Raw genomic sequence first — 14,058 nt, 5'->3', positions numbered from 1 at the left:
AAGCAGCACCAAAGTGTAATTTTATGTTGGTTGAAACACATTTAGCTGTGTGCCTGCCTTATGAGTGTATGTATAAAAGAGGAAAGTTAGAATGTAAAAATTCTCAAGGAGTGCTAAAGAGTGAGCAGGTGAAAGACCTAGTAACCCTAGGTGCAATTCAGTTCCAACTGGGTACCATCAAAGTTGTCACAAAAATGTATTTGTGTAAAATGTCTACAAATTAGTGTGGGTAATCATTGTCCTAATGAAGGCCAAGTTTCTTAAGAACAGACTGAATAATCTACTTTTGCATTCCTCATAGCATTTAGCCCAGGGTTTTAAACAGAGTAAATGTTCATTTGATGAATATTTTTTTAGACTCATTATTTGGCCAGGCACTGTGCTAATTTCTAGGGTGATAAGGCATGGTCTCCTGATTTGAAGACCTCACAGTCCAGTGGAGTAGATGGATAAGGGGACAGATAACAGATTTCAGTGTGATCAGTGCTGTAATGAAAGAGGCATGGCTAGCTCTACCTGGAAGGGCCTCCATGATTTCCAGGGTATGGGGCATCTGTAGTGGGTCTTGAAGTATAATTAGGAGATCATGAGGCAGAAAAAAAGACACAAGAGTAGTATTTGCAAAGTAGCAGAGTGTCTTGTTGAGAAATAATGTGTTCAGTGTTGTTGGAGAAGAGACAATGTGGTGTGAAGTAGAGGACATTAGGCTGGTAGGTTGGTTCAGATTTTCAAGCACCTACCTACCATGTTGATGAGTTGGTACTTCATTTTGTAAGTTTTAAAGTAATATTCAAAGGTTCTAAGAGGAGTGAAAGGATGAGATTTATTCTAGAAATATCACTCTGAGATGATGCCAGGGAGGTAGGAGGGAAGCAGGGAAACTATTTAGGAGACTCTTGCAGTGGTGCACCCAAGACGTGCGGTGGGTGTGAATTTACCACCATTAACCAATGTCTGCTACATCTACTTACTGTTTCATTTGCTTGCTAAAACACTTAGCTCATCATAAATATCATCAAACTCTATAGTCTTGAATGAAAAATAATCCCACTTTCTTAGACTGATACAGAAGCAATTAATAGAGGACAAGAGGAAAGTGTCTTCTTGAGATGCAAACAGAGGAGTACACAGGAAATGAAGGAGATAGTGTGTGATGCCCACCTCAGGAATCCAGACTGCAGCCCTCCGGAACAGCAAGAACTGGTGCCCCTCAGAAGCACAGGTTTATATTTGCATTTCCCCTTCTTTTGCTTCCTGATCCCATTCCTCTTGTTGATTCTGCTGTCTGCAACATGCATGGATGCAAAGAGCTAACCTGAGGAATTATTTAATAATGCAGTCATGCTTTTAGCAATCTACATTAACCTTATTTGACAAGCCGTCAAGGTACAGGGACAAAGATCATTATATTACAGATTTCAATGTTAAATCCTGTCATAAACTCTTCAGCTATACTTCACAGAAAGAAAACTGTATTTGGTGAATAATGGAGTCAAGTTAAAACAAGAAAAAGAGCATGTTCTGTTCTTTGGTACATGTTCCTCTGCCAAGTATAAATGTTACAGAGTTTTCAGGGCCATACAGAAGATTAGGGGCTTAAAGGGCCAAGAGCTGCACACAAGGCTACCCAGGGCACACAAAATTCATGGAGTTGATGGGTATGGTAGGTGATTGTGAAACATAATTTAAATAACATTTGAAATTAGCTCTTTGAGGTTGAACAACTTTATGGCTGATGATTTCCTGTCCTCTCTATATGTGGCAGTGATAGAAACAAGCAAGAGACATCAAAGCAAAGCAGAGAGGTCCCTGACTGAGGTGGGACACTGAGTTCAGGTCCAGCCTCCAACCCTAACCCCTGTGAGACCTTAGCAGAGTCACTTTAGCTATCTGGGGGTTATTTTCTTCCACAGTAAAATGAGAGGGTTGGATTAGATCATCTCTAAATTCCCTTTTGCTCTGACAAACCTCTCACTCCATGATATCTAATCTGTGAAAGGTTACTGACAGCCAGGGATGTAGTAGTGAGGGTCCTGGGTTTTTCTCCTGAAACAGGAGTGATGCCACCTACCTCACAAAGATGGCTTGAGGATCACATTTACAATGAGATTATGAATGTGATTAGCACCAAACCTGTCAAATAGTGATTCTCAGTAAATGCAAGTGTCCTTTCTTTGGTCTCCCATCAATTAAAAATACTTATTGAGCAAATGCTATGTACCAGGAATGTATTCTAGGAACTGGATACATCATAGTGAATAAAATAGATGAATTTGCTGCCTCTGTGGAGCTTTTAGTAAACAGACTGGTGAGTAAACACCAACACAGCATTTCTTCCCATCCTTCCTCCCTGGCTCCTTCTTCTACCGCACTCTTTAACCTGTTTGCTCTCAGCATCTGGTGCAGAACTTGATTGGCTATAATCTAGCCCCAAGAGCGATACATCTGAGGTCAAGACTTGTGTGTGATGCTCAGTGTTTTCACTTGATGGCCAAGGCTTGGGAAAAGGTGTGGACAAATGAGCATGAATTTTGGCAAGAGTAGGAACAGGGTTAACCCAAGTAAGTGATTCTGGGACTGTAGGATTCCTGCACCCAAGACTGTTGACAACATTATACTTGTTAGTTCTTTAGATGAAACACCTGGAAAGCCATAAACATTTATGACTCTACAATCAGCCTACATTTACTCAACGTCACCTGGGGCAGGCTGAGCAAGGCGTTGGTTTCACAGCAGTAAATAATAATTTCTTCCTTTAGGAGCTCACGTTTTCCTGACGGAGGCAAACATGAGTCTCAAAATACTGTACTAGGTGCTTTTAAAGTGTGGAAACCCAAGAAGCCGCACGATGCAAAGCAAAATATTTTGATCTCATTATTTCGACATCGAAATTTTAATCCTGCCGTGGTAAAATTAAAAGTTCTTCTGAAATTAAACAACCTCTAAAACCATTCATTTTATTTGCAGGTAATGAAATCACAACTAAATATTGCAGGTGGAGATAGTGAACATAAAGTAATATTGATAACAAATATGTGTCAAGTTAAATTTATTAATTAAAATTGGGTAAAATATTACATTACTTTAAACAGATTTTCGTCTGCAAAATTTTTTCAGATTTTTCAAAAATGGACTCAGTAGAAATAATCTCAACATCAGGAAATCACAGTGCAGAATGTATAATTTGAAATTTTTAACACCGTAAAAAGACCTGACAAATTAAAAAATGTCTTTATTGTGATGTAAATGGAAAAGACCATGTGGACCCAATTTAAGTAAATAGTAAAATACAGAAATCCACGTAGTTTTACCCTGCTATAAAGATTATTGATCAAGGAATTCAAATGGTATAGTGATTTGCTTATTCTGCAAAACATCTTGGAGGAAAATTAATCCATGTTGAAGTCCCCTAAAAGTGTACTTTGCGTGTTACAGAGCAGAGTAAAAAGATAATAAGTCTAGAGGGGCACAATAGGAAATATCTAGCACATGTGTTGTCTCTCTAATAAGTCAATAAAATTGACAAAAGATTTTTGTGCACACTTTTTTATCCAGTTCATTTTTGTACACCCCCGAGCAATGAATGGCACATTGCAAAGTGTGGTTACTTGGTAAAAGTTTGCTGAGTGAGGGAAGAATAAATAAACAAACAAAAATGGCAAGGGCAGTGTACCACTGACCTTCAAAGTATCACTAATCCATCTTCGGACAATACTACCTCCTTATTACTTTATACTTTAATAATCTCTCTTTATGGTTATCACTTCTATCAGAGGCTGATTTTCTGAAGGGCAGGGACCTTGTTTTTTATGCATGTTTATATTCAGTGCCTGTAATTTAGCAGGCATTCAGAGAATGTTTGCTAAGTAAATGAATGACTGAATTTTATATTAAGGGTCCAGTTACTTAATCTAAGAAAGCTGAGATATTTCCCTCAGTTCATTTTCATCATAGTAGAGATTCAGATGAGAGCCAAGGGCGCATGTTTTGGGGGCGTCCAACCCCTGTTAGAATCAAATCTGATTAGGAGATAGACTTTGTAAAGGTGACACCTTCACCATTTAAAGGAAAATATGAAATAAGAGGATGTCTACCAAGGGCCCTCCCAGAGCTGGTTTCTGCTCCACTGTTTCCCTAGAGACCCCTGGCTCAGTTTGCTCTCTTCTTAGCACAGCTTTTGGCCTCAGCCTTGACAGCAGCTTGGAGGCAGATAGGGACATTATTTCATGAAGTAATTTAGATATGATTTTTTAAAAAATCTCATCTTGGCACAAACTCTACAAGAGCTTGAGTTTAACCTGTTATTAGGACATTGCAGGGAATAGTAAATAAGTTGCAAAATGGAAAACTCAGAAGCTTCAGAAGAAAGAATCGAAATTGGAAGTTGCATACAAGCCACTCAATGTAAAAGGCACTCAAAAGAGTGAGGAACATTAGTTAGTATAAAGTTCTTATTTTTGCATATAATTACAGGAAAAACACTTGAAGAATTTCTTACTTGTTCTAATTTTCAAACAGGTTAGATTCTTTGAATTTTACTTCTATAGATAGGGTCTTTAGGCAAGGATGCTTGGAAATGCTTGATATTAGGCCAGCGTCTGATCACCGTTTATAAGATCATTCTCAGAGATCCACTTCTTTATCTAAACTGATCTGACCACTGAAGCTAGTGCTTTGTTGTAACACAGATGAAATGTATGTATTTGGGCAAGTTATTAAACTTCTCTAAGCCTGTTTCCTCCTCTGTAAATTCGGGAAGAAAAGCATGTAAAGCCTACTGCACAGGGCCAGGCACAAAGAAAATGCCCCACACTATATTTCGAAAAACTGAGGCTCAGAGGTGGGAAGTGACTAACTCCAGGTCTCAAGCATACTCATGTCTGCTTTCTAGTCCAACATCCTTTTTATGTTTGTTGTTTTTATTGAGGTGAAATTCACATGTCAAAAAATTAACCATTTTAATTGAACAATTTAGTGGCATTTAGCACATTCACAGTGTTGTGCAACCACTCTATCTAGTTTCAAAACATTTCCATCAGTCCAAAGTAAAACCCCATGCCCATTAAGCATTCTCTCCTCTGGGCCAGCCCTGGCAACTATCAATCTGTGGTGTCTCTACAGAGTTATCTATTCTGGGAATTTCATGAAAATGAAGTCATACATCATGTGACCTGTAGTGTCTGTTGTCTTTTACTTAGCATAATGTTTTGAAGATATCTTTTAAAAAAAAATCTGACAATCTATTAAAAAAATTTTAAGGTAAAATTCACATACAATCATGTACAGATGTTAAGAATAGAGCCTAAAGAGTTTTTTAAAAAATGTAGCTTTTTGATTCTGGGCAGTGGAGAGCGCAGCGTGAGCATCAGGCTAGCCAGCAGCCCGAGTGCCTCCTTGGAGCCTGTTGCCGCTGCCTCCCGGAGTCTCTTCGTGTCCTCGGGCAGCCGCAGGGACCCACGGTCCACAGCATGCCCTCCTTGGCCCTGCTGCAGAGGAAGAGGGAACTCCCACCCAGCCTGAGTCCAAGAAAGGGCCTGAAATGCTGGCCGGAGAGAGGAAAGTGAAGAGAGGGATGAGGAATATGAGGAGGAGCAAGAAGAGAAAGAAAAGTCTGATTAATCATGGAAAGCAAGAGGGAAAAGAAAAAAAGTAGGCTGACAATGCAAGTCTCTTCCTTACAAAGAGAGCCATTTACAATTGCACAAGGAAAGCGGCAGAAATTTTGTGAAATTGAAAGGATACATTTTTTTTTTCTAAGTAAGAAGAAAACAGATGAGCTTAGAAATCTACATAAGCTCTTTATAACAGACCAGGCACAGTGTCCTCTTTAAAGAAGAATGTGTGTCAAGTTCAGTGGCTTTCCATTTGGAAAAAGAAGTATCCAATATAAAAAGAAGGAAGAAATGTTAAAAAAAAAAAAATTAGAAATGCCATGTTAACGAGCATCTGTGAGGTTCTTGGAAAGATCAGGTGTAAATAGTGAACTGGTGAAAAGGATCTTGAATTTCTTAATGCATCCAAAGCCTTCTGGCAAACCATTTCCAAAGTCTGAAAAAACCTCTAGCAAAAGCCACAAAAAAGAACGGAATAATTCTGGAATGGCCAGGAAAGCTAAGCAAACCAAATGTCCTGAAATTCTGTCGGATGAATTCAGCAGTGATAAAGCTGAGAAGAAAAATAAGGGAGAGTCTTCTGATGAGGAAGATAAAGAAATTGAAGAGGAGCCACCTAAAAAGACATCCAAAAAAGAAAAATCCAAACAGAAAGCCACTTCTAAAAGTAAAAAAGCTGTAAAATGTGCTAATGTTAAAAAGGTAGATAGCAGTACCACCAAGAAGAATCAAAACAGTTTCAAAAAAGAAAGCGAATCTGCAGATAGTTCAGATGATGAACCTCTAGTTTAAAAATTGAAGAATCTTCCTACAAAGGAAACAGCAAAGAAGTTCTTGGCCAGTGCTAACTTGGAGGAGGTCCCGATGAAGCAGACTTACAAAGAGGTATATAAAAATTATCCTGCTTATGGCTTAACTGAAAGAAAAGGGTTCATAAAAACAACAGTTAAAGAGCTAATTTCTTAAGAAGACAAAGACAATTGACTCGTACCCATGGATTTAAAGATCTGATTTAAACCATTTAAACCACTATACCTGCAAAAACAATGCATTTCCGTTTCTAAATTCCTTGTAAGCATTGTGTTGGTAGAACTTTGTGCTGACCTTTCTATCTTGAGTGTTACATAATTTGAGTTTGCTGTTTTAAGTTGCATTTCTGTGCAGTTTTTAGTTTAAATTTTTTGCATGGCAGTAATTGTCCCTTGCTTTTATAGTTGTATTTTGTACATTGGATTTCTTTACATAAGGTTATAGATTCTTGAACTGTTGTAGTTTTTAGTGTGTGCTCCATATTAGCTTGAGACATACTTTTCATCAAGGAGAACAGAAACTATTATAACTGGCATTTATGCGTGCAGAAACTATTGCAGTGTTTAGTATATGAAATACTTTGAAAATACATCTGTCAGTGTGAACACTTAGTAGCAGTGTGTTCATCATATTAAAAATATACAAGCTTCAGCTGTCCAGATGACTAAATCGGAACTTTTCTCCTGCATGTGTATATATGTCAAATTGTCAGCATGACGAGACAGATGTTATTCTTTGTATTTTTAAAAACAAATTTGTTGTCCATAAAGTTTTTTTTTTTTACTTCCTCTGTTCAGAGCAATTTTTAAATTCATATAGGTAGGTCTATACAGTTAAAAACTATGAAATGTCAGGGTTTAGCCAGATGGTATGGCGGGGCAGTGAAAGTCAGAATTCAGTGAAGAAATCACCAAAGGAACAGATAGTTCTCTGCTTGGGCTGGAAAGTGTCATCAGTTTGTAGTTGTAGTGTTAACTCTGTGAGAGTGTGTGTAGATAGATACATTTTATATTAAGGATAGACCAAAATCAACACATCAAAACTTCAAAAATTTGGGAAAGATTGGCGTTAGGTACAAGCACATTTAGCTTATAGTAAATGAACTGATTTTTATTGACTGCTTTTGCCCATATAAAATGCTGATATTTACAGGAAACCTGGCCACCTTTATAATTCCTGTGAAAGTCCCCATTGTAAGGCCAGAAGATGATAATATGTAGATAATGTATAGATATGAGTATCTGACAAAGTATTTCTCAAAAGTCATAACAGGAAACAGGATTTTTTTTTTTTTTTTTTTTTTTTTTTTGTCTTTTTATCGCTGCACCTGTGGCATATGGAGGTTCCCAGGCTAAGAGTAGAATTGGAGCTGTAGCCACCGGCCTGGGTTACAACTACAGCGATGCCAGATTCAAGCCACATCTGTAACCTACACCACAGCTCATGGCAATGCCAGGTTCTTAACCCAGTAAACGAGGCCAAGGATTGAACCTGCGTCATCACAGATACAAGTCAGGTTAGTTTCCACTGAACCACGACGGGAACTCCATACAGGATTATTCTTAATGTTAGGAAAATTAATGTATTCATGGAATCAGGGGTGTTAGGCTTTAAATTTTGGCCAATCAGGATTCTAGGTGATCAGCGTACAGACAGACTACTCCTGAGTGAGACTAATTTTGTCTTTTAAATTGACTAATTTTGTCTTAATCAGTTTATTAAATCCCTGAATTTTAAAATAGAACATGCTGATTATTCAAGAATTAGGCCTTTGATAAACTATTGAGTGTTTAAAATATCTTTGCATCATAGAACAGAAATATATATAAATGATATGTTGATTAATGACTGGTATTTTCACAGGTTTGACTTGTTTCTTGATAAAGTTATTAAGACATTAGAGAAAGGGATGCTTAATACAAATGAATGGAATAAACAACTAATGAGACTTAAGAATTGGCCTTTGGTTTTAAATATTTCTTCCTATAAACTTTGTCAATAAAAATAATAAGTCCAAAAAATGTAAATACTTGTGCAGTTACTACTCAATTAAAATACAGGACATGTCTGTCACATCAGAAATTTCCCCTTTTAGAATGAATTTCATTCTAATTATTTTATGTTTTTGATGCTTTTGTAAGTGGCATTCATTCTAAAGTTTTATTTCTTTTCAGTATATAAAAATATAATTATTTTTATATATTAACCTTATATCCAGTGACCGCAATAAATTCACTTCTTTCTAGTTTTTTTTTTGAGGGGGGCGTGAGGTAGATTCCTTAAAATTTTCTGCATAATAATGCCTTCTACAAAAAAAAATATTAACTGCTTTTTCCATACTGCAGATTTTTACTTCTTTTTTTAAATTTTTTTTATTTTTTTTATCATTTATATATATATATATATATATATATATTTCTACCATACAGCATGGTGACCCAGTTACACTTACATGTATACATTCTTTTTTCTCACATTACGTGTTCCATCATAAGTGACTAGACAGAGTTCCTAGTGCTACACAGCAGGATCCCATTGCTAATCCATCCAAAAGGCAACATTCTGCATCTGTTTACCCCAGGCTCCCAGTCCCTCCCCTTCCCCCTTGGCAACCACAAGTCTATTCTCCAAGTCCATGATTTTCTTTTCTGTGGAAAGCTTCCTTTGTGCCAAATATTAGATTCCAAATATAAGTGATATCATATGGTATTTGTCTTTCTCTTTCTGACTTACTTCACTCGGGATGAGTGTCTCTAGTTCCATCCATGTTGCTGCAAATGCCATTATTATTATTATTTTTTTTTATGGCTGAGTAGTATTCTATTGTGTAAATATACCACATCTTCCTAATCCAGTCATCTATCAGTGGACATTTGGGTTGATTCCATGTCTTGGCTATTGTGAATAGTGCTGCAATGAACATGTGGGTGCATGTGTGTTTTTTAAGTAGGGTTTTGTCTGGATATATGCCCAAGAGTGGGATTGCTGAGTCATATGGTAGTTCTATGTATAGTTTTCTAAGGTACCTCCATCCTGTTCTCCATAGTGGTTGTACCAGCTTCCATTCCCACCAACAGTGCAGGAGGGTTCCCTTTTTTCCACACCCCCTCCAGCATTTGTTATTTGTGGACTTATTAATGATGGCCATTTTTTCTTGCCTTATTGCTATGGCCAAGACCTTCAGTGCATGAAACTGGAAGCATAAGAGTGGCCATTCTGCCAAAATGAGTCTGAGAATAATGCTAATCACACTAATGGAATGAGAAAGGAAAACAGAAGCAGAAAAGGAAACAGGGATGGAGGGCTTCAGAGTCAGAAATATCCCATGATGACTCTTATCAGCATGGACAGAAGACAAGCCCTTGCAATGAAATATATTCAAGTCCCTATTCTTGTCTTCTTGGATTCACCCCAGACCATAGCATGACCTAGAGTGGTGGATTTTTGCAGGTTAGCTTGTTTGTTTGTTTGTTTTAGCAATTATTCGGTACTTGGTTTGTCTCTGCTTCCGAAACATGTTGTTTCTAATTATAAAATCATCATGGACACAATATAGGAGTATTTGCTGTTCAGGATTTTTGGTTTCTACCATGTGACATTTTATAAAATGACTTATTGTGGTAGAATCAAATCTACTCAAAGACTAGCAATTTTAATGGAGCTGAAGATCATCTAATTTTTTTGTTTCTAGGATTTTATTTTCTTTAAGCATTAAGATATCCTCAAAAAGTTGAGAGTTTAAAACAAAAAACAAACCAAAAAAAATTTGAGAGTTTACATAGACTTTTCATATAAATTACTTGTTCTTTTTCCTCATAGACACCCAAGTAAGCAAATCCAAGGACCTCCATTTTTCTAGCTGAGGAAACTTAGGCTCAGAAAGACAAATGACCTTCCCAAGATCACTCACAGGATATCTAGCAGAGCTGGGATTTGAATCTAAGTTCACCCTCCAATGTGTGGATACTTTCTTCAGACTTCTGCCTTCTGCAGAGATGATGCAGAGACCTAGCTCTGCATTCAGCTTAATGAAACACTGGGAGTTGGGGATTAGCTAGACTCCCAAACCACATATTGGGGAGTGTTACTCTAATGAAGTATGTGGTGATGCCACACAACGTAAACCATACATATCAGTTGGCTAGTACAAATGGGTAAGAGTCAAATTTTCCCCTCAGCAGAAGAGAAGGGGAAGGTGTTAAAATTTTTTTCTGCTCAATATAGTCCCACCATTCATAAAAGAAGAAAATTAGGAGAGTATCAAGTCAGAAGAGAGATAAAACTTTAGTAATTGATGGTAATAGAGTGACCTTGAGAAAAGGAATGGCCAGTTGGTCGATAGGAGTCTGATAAAGTCTTCATATACTGAAGTTCTAAGACATCTTTTGGGGCGTGGAACCTACATTGAATGGTCAGCATAAGAAATCACGTGCAGTTTCTCAAATATGACCTGCTTTCCTGACCTCACAATTCTTCCTCATTTTTCTCTCTTCATAGATTTCCTTTCCTCCCACTGCCCAGTGATGAACTCCTACCCACTCATCAAGACCCAGGTAAGATTACATGCTCAGTGAAGGCCTCCGTGGGCCCCAAAGAATCCTCTGTTCCTCTTTCCTATGACTTTTCCTGCTACCTAGTCCATATTTCCAGGAAATGAGATACAATCATAACCAAAGTATTTAAAGTATTTGTATATATCTAACCATTTAACTCTAGGGTTCTTGAGGCAAGAGACTATGTCTTATTCATCTCTTCACCCCAGGACCTGCATAAACACTGGCACACAATAGACTATCAAAGCTTAAGTAGCAAACTGAAAGAACTCACAACATGGGAAATGCTTCTGTTAAACATACCTTATATAACTAGCAAAACCTTATGTACATTTGAATATTGTCTCTAGGTTAGATACACTACTAAATAGAAATTTATGTCAGCATTTAATGAGATTTCTCTGCTTACAGCCATGCTATGGAAAGAGAACATTGCCACTGCTTGTAGAATTTACTGACATCCAAGATTACGTGTTACTTTTGGAATGCATATCCATGAAATGGAAAAGGAATGGCTAGAAATATGGATGGAAATGAACATGTTGATAAAAATATTTAATATCAAAATAATATTTGAATATATGTGTATTCAAATTAATCTAAACACACCACTAAATTACACATTCACCTAGGTAACAGCTTAACAGATTCAGATATAAATCTCAACTGTGCCACCTGTTTCCTCTGTGAGCTCCTGAGCCTTTTTGAACCTTGTTATCTGCCTGTCAAGCAGAAGCATTGTGTATTTTTGGAAAATGTAAACTATTTGTTATTAAAATGATTTTGATGTGAAGAGGCCAGTGAATCCTAAATCAATCCATAGGTTCAACTCAATCCCAATTAAAATTCAAATAGAATTATTTTTAGAATTTGATGCACTATTTCCAACTTCATCTAGAAAAATATAGAGTAGGGTGAGTCTAGAAATTTTGGCAAAGAGGAATGATGAAGGCATACCTACACCAGATGTATGGAAACACATTTTAAAATTAGAGTACCCTAGGGCATTCCCGTTGTGGCGCAGCAGAAATGAATACAGATCTTATCCATGAAGATGCTGGTTCGATCCCTGGCCTTGCTCAGTGGGTCAGGGATCTGGCATTGCTGTGAACTGTGGTGTAGGTAGCAGATGCGCCTCAGATCCTGCGTTGCTGTGGCTGTGGCATAGGCCAGCAGGTGTAGCTCCGATTCAACCTCTAGCCTGGGAACTTCCATATGCCATGGGTGAAGCCCTGAAAAAAAAAGTGGGTACCTCAAGGTGTTGGTACAGGAATAGTGCCAGACATAACAGAGAGTAAACGAGATTTTGGTAAAAATCTGATAAAATCAGATAAAAAATGGGGTTTCCAAATTGGAATGAGAGCAGAGGTTATTGAGGGAAGGGATTGGCACAATTGGCTAGTCATTTAGAAAAATGATATCTAGTGTTTTGTGTGAGGCATGACTCCACATTCCTTATACCAATTAACATTTGAAATTTTCATCAGAATTCTGTAAGTAGGTACTGCAGAATTAAGTAGTACCTCCTCCTTATACCAATGAGGAAATTGAGACACAGTTAAGTTAAATAATTTGTTCAAGGTCATACAACTATTCAGGAGTAGAGATGGAATTTGAACCCAGGCAGTCTGGTTTTTGGGTTTACGCTCTTAACTCTCAATTGGGTTTATGCTCTGGGTTTATACTGTCTCCCAGTCTTATGTCTTTTATCAAAATACATTTCAAATGGATTGAAGTTTAAAAATTTCATTTAGAACTAGAAGAATATATAAGCAAATATTTTATGATTTTGGAATGTAAGGCATTTTTAAATGACAATAAATCAGAAATTATAAAAAATATAATAGATTTGACTACATCTAGAAATTTTAAAAGATCTTAGCATAACCAAACCAAAATAACAAAAATACAAATATAAAAAATTAACCAAACCAACCGAAGAAGAACAGCAACAACAAAAAACAACACAGAAAATTAACACCATCAAATGACAAATTGGAACACAATATAAGTAACATATATAGTCAAGTATTAATAGATGAATGAATAAAGAGTTCAGTGAAGGATTGGTGAAATAACTCCTGTTATATGTAAGTACTTGGGAAATCACTGTTTTTAAAAACAACAGTGTAGGGAGTTCCCATAGTGGCTCAGTGGTTAATGAATCTGACTAGTAACCATGAGGTTGCAGGTTCGATCCCTGGCCTTGCTCAGTGGGTTAAGGATCTGGCATTGCCGTGAGCTGTGGTGTAGGTCTCAGAGGCGACTTGGATCCCGCGTTGCTGTGGCTCTGGAGTAGGCTGGTGGCTACAGATCCAATTGGACCCCTAGCCCCCTAGCCTGGGAACCTCCATACGCCGCGGGTGCGGCCCTAGAAAAGACAAAAAAAAAATTAAAAAAAAATAAGAACAACAGTGTAGCCTGTTATTTATTGACATAGAAATATGCCTGTGGTACCTATATTTTTGAATAGAAAATTATAAACTTACACTAATCACCCTATTTTGTGGGGAGAAAAACATGTGAGTGCTTGTGTGACTGTGTGTGTGTCAGTGTATTTATGCATAGGCAAAAGCCTGAAAAGCTAAAATAAAAATTATCTCTGGCTGGTGTTGTTATGGATGATTTTTGCCTTTTGTCTTTGCCCTCTTATTGATTGTCAGAATTCCTTACAATATGCATGCATTTCTTTAGTTATGAAGTGGTTTTAAGCCTTGAATTATCTTTTTTTCCATAAAGCTAGTAGAAGAGGAATACTCCAAGGGCATATATTCCTAGATAACAGTAATTTCTATGATGTTTTGATAGAAGGCTTATGTTTCGGGGGGATGGTTTATAGTAAAAAGCCAATGAGACCACGTAAGTTATTAATTTCTATACTTAAATTAACTGTGCTCTGAGAACATGACCTGTACAATTCCTACTTTGGGGTGTTGATCTTGGCTTTATTCTTGCAACCAAATATATGACCTATTTATATAAATGTTCCATAAAATCTTAGAATAAAGGTATAATCTCTGTATCTTCCCCTGAAATCACTATGTATGTATTAAATTATTAACCTTATTAATCGTATTTTCTAT

At 37.1% G+C, this 14,058-nt stretch overlaps 1 pseudogene; it reads left to right on the top strand.

Moving 5' to 3' along the window:
* Positions 1,154–7,087, top strand: LOC100155329 (annotated as a pseudogene).

The sequence above is a fragment of the Sus scrofa genome, chromosome 1 (genome assembly GCF_000003025.6).
Source record: "Sus scrofa isolate TJ Tabasco breed Duroc chromosome 1, Sscrofa11.1, whole genome shotgun sequence".
Classification (NCBI taxonomy): Eukaryota; Metazoa; Chordata; class Mammalia; order Artiodactyla; family Suidae; genus Sus; species Sus scrofa.
The sequence above is the reverse complement of the archived record's forward strand: the minus strand, read 5'-3'. Positions and strand labels throughout refer to the sequence as shown.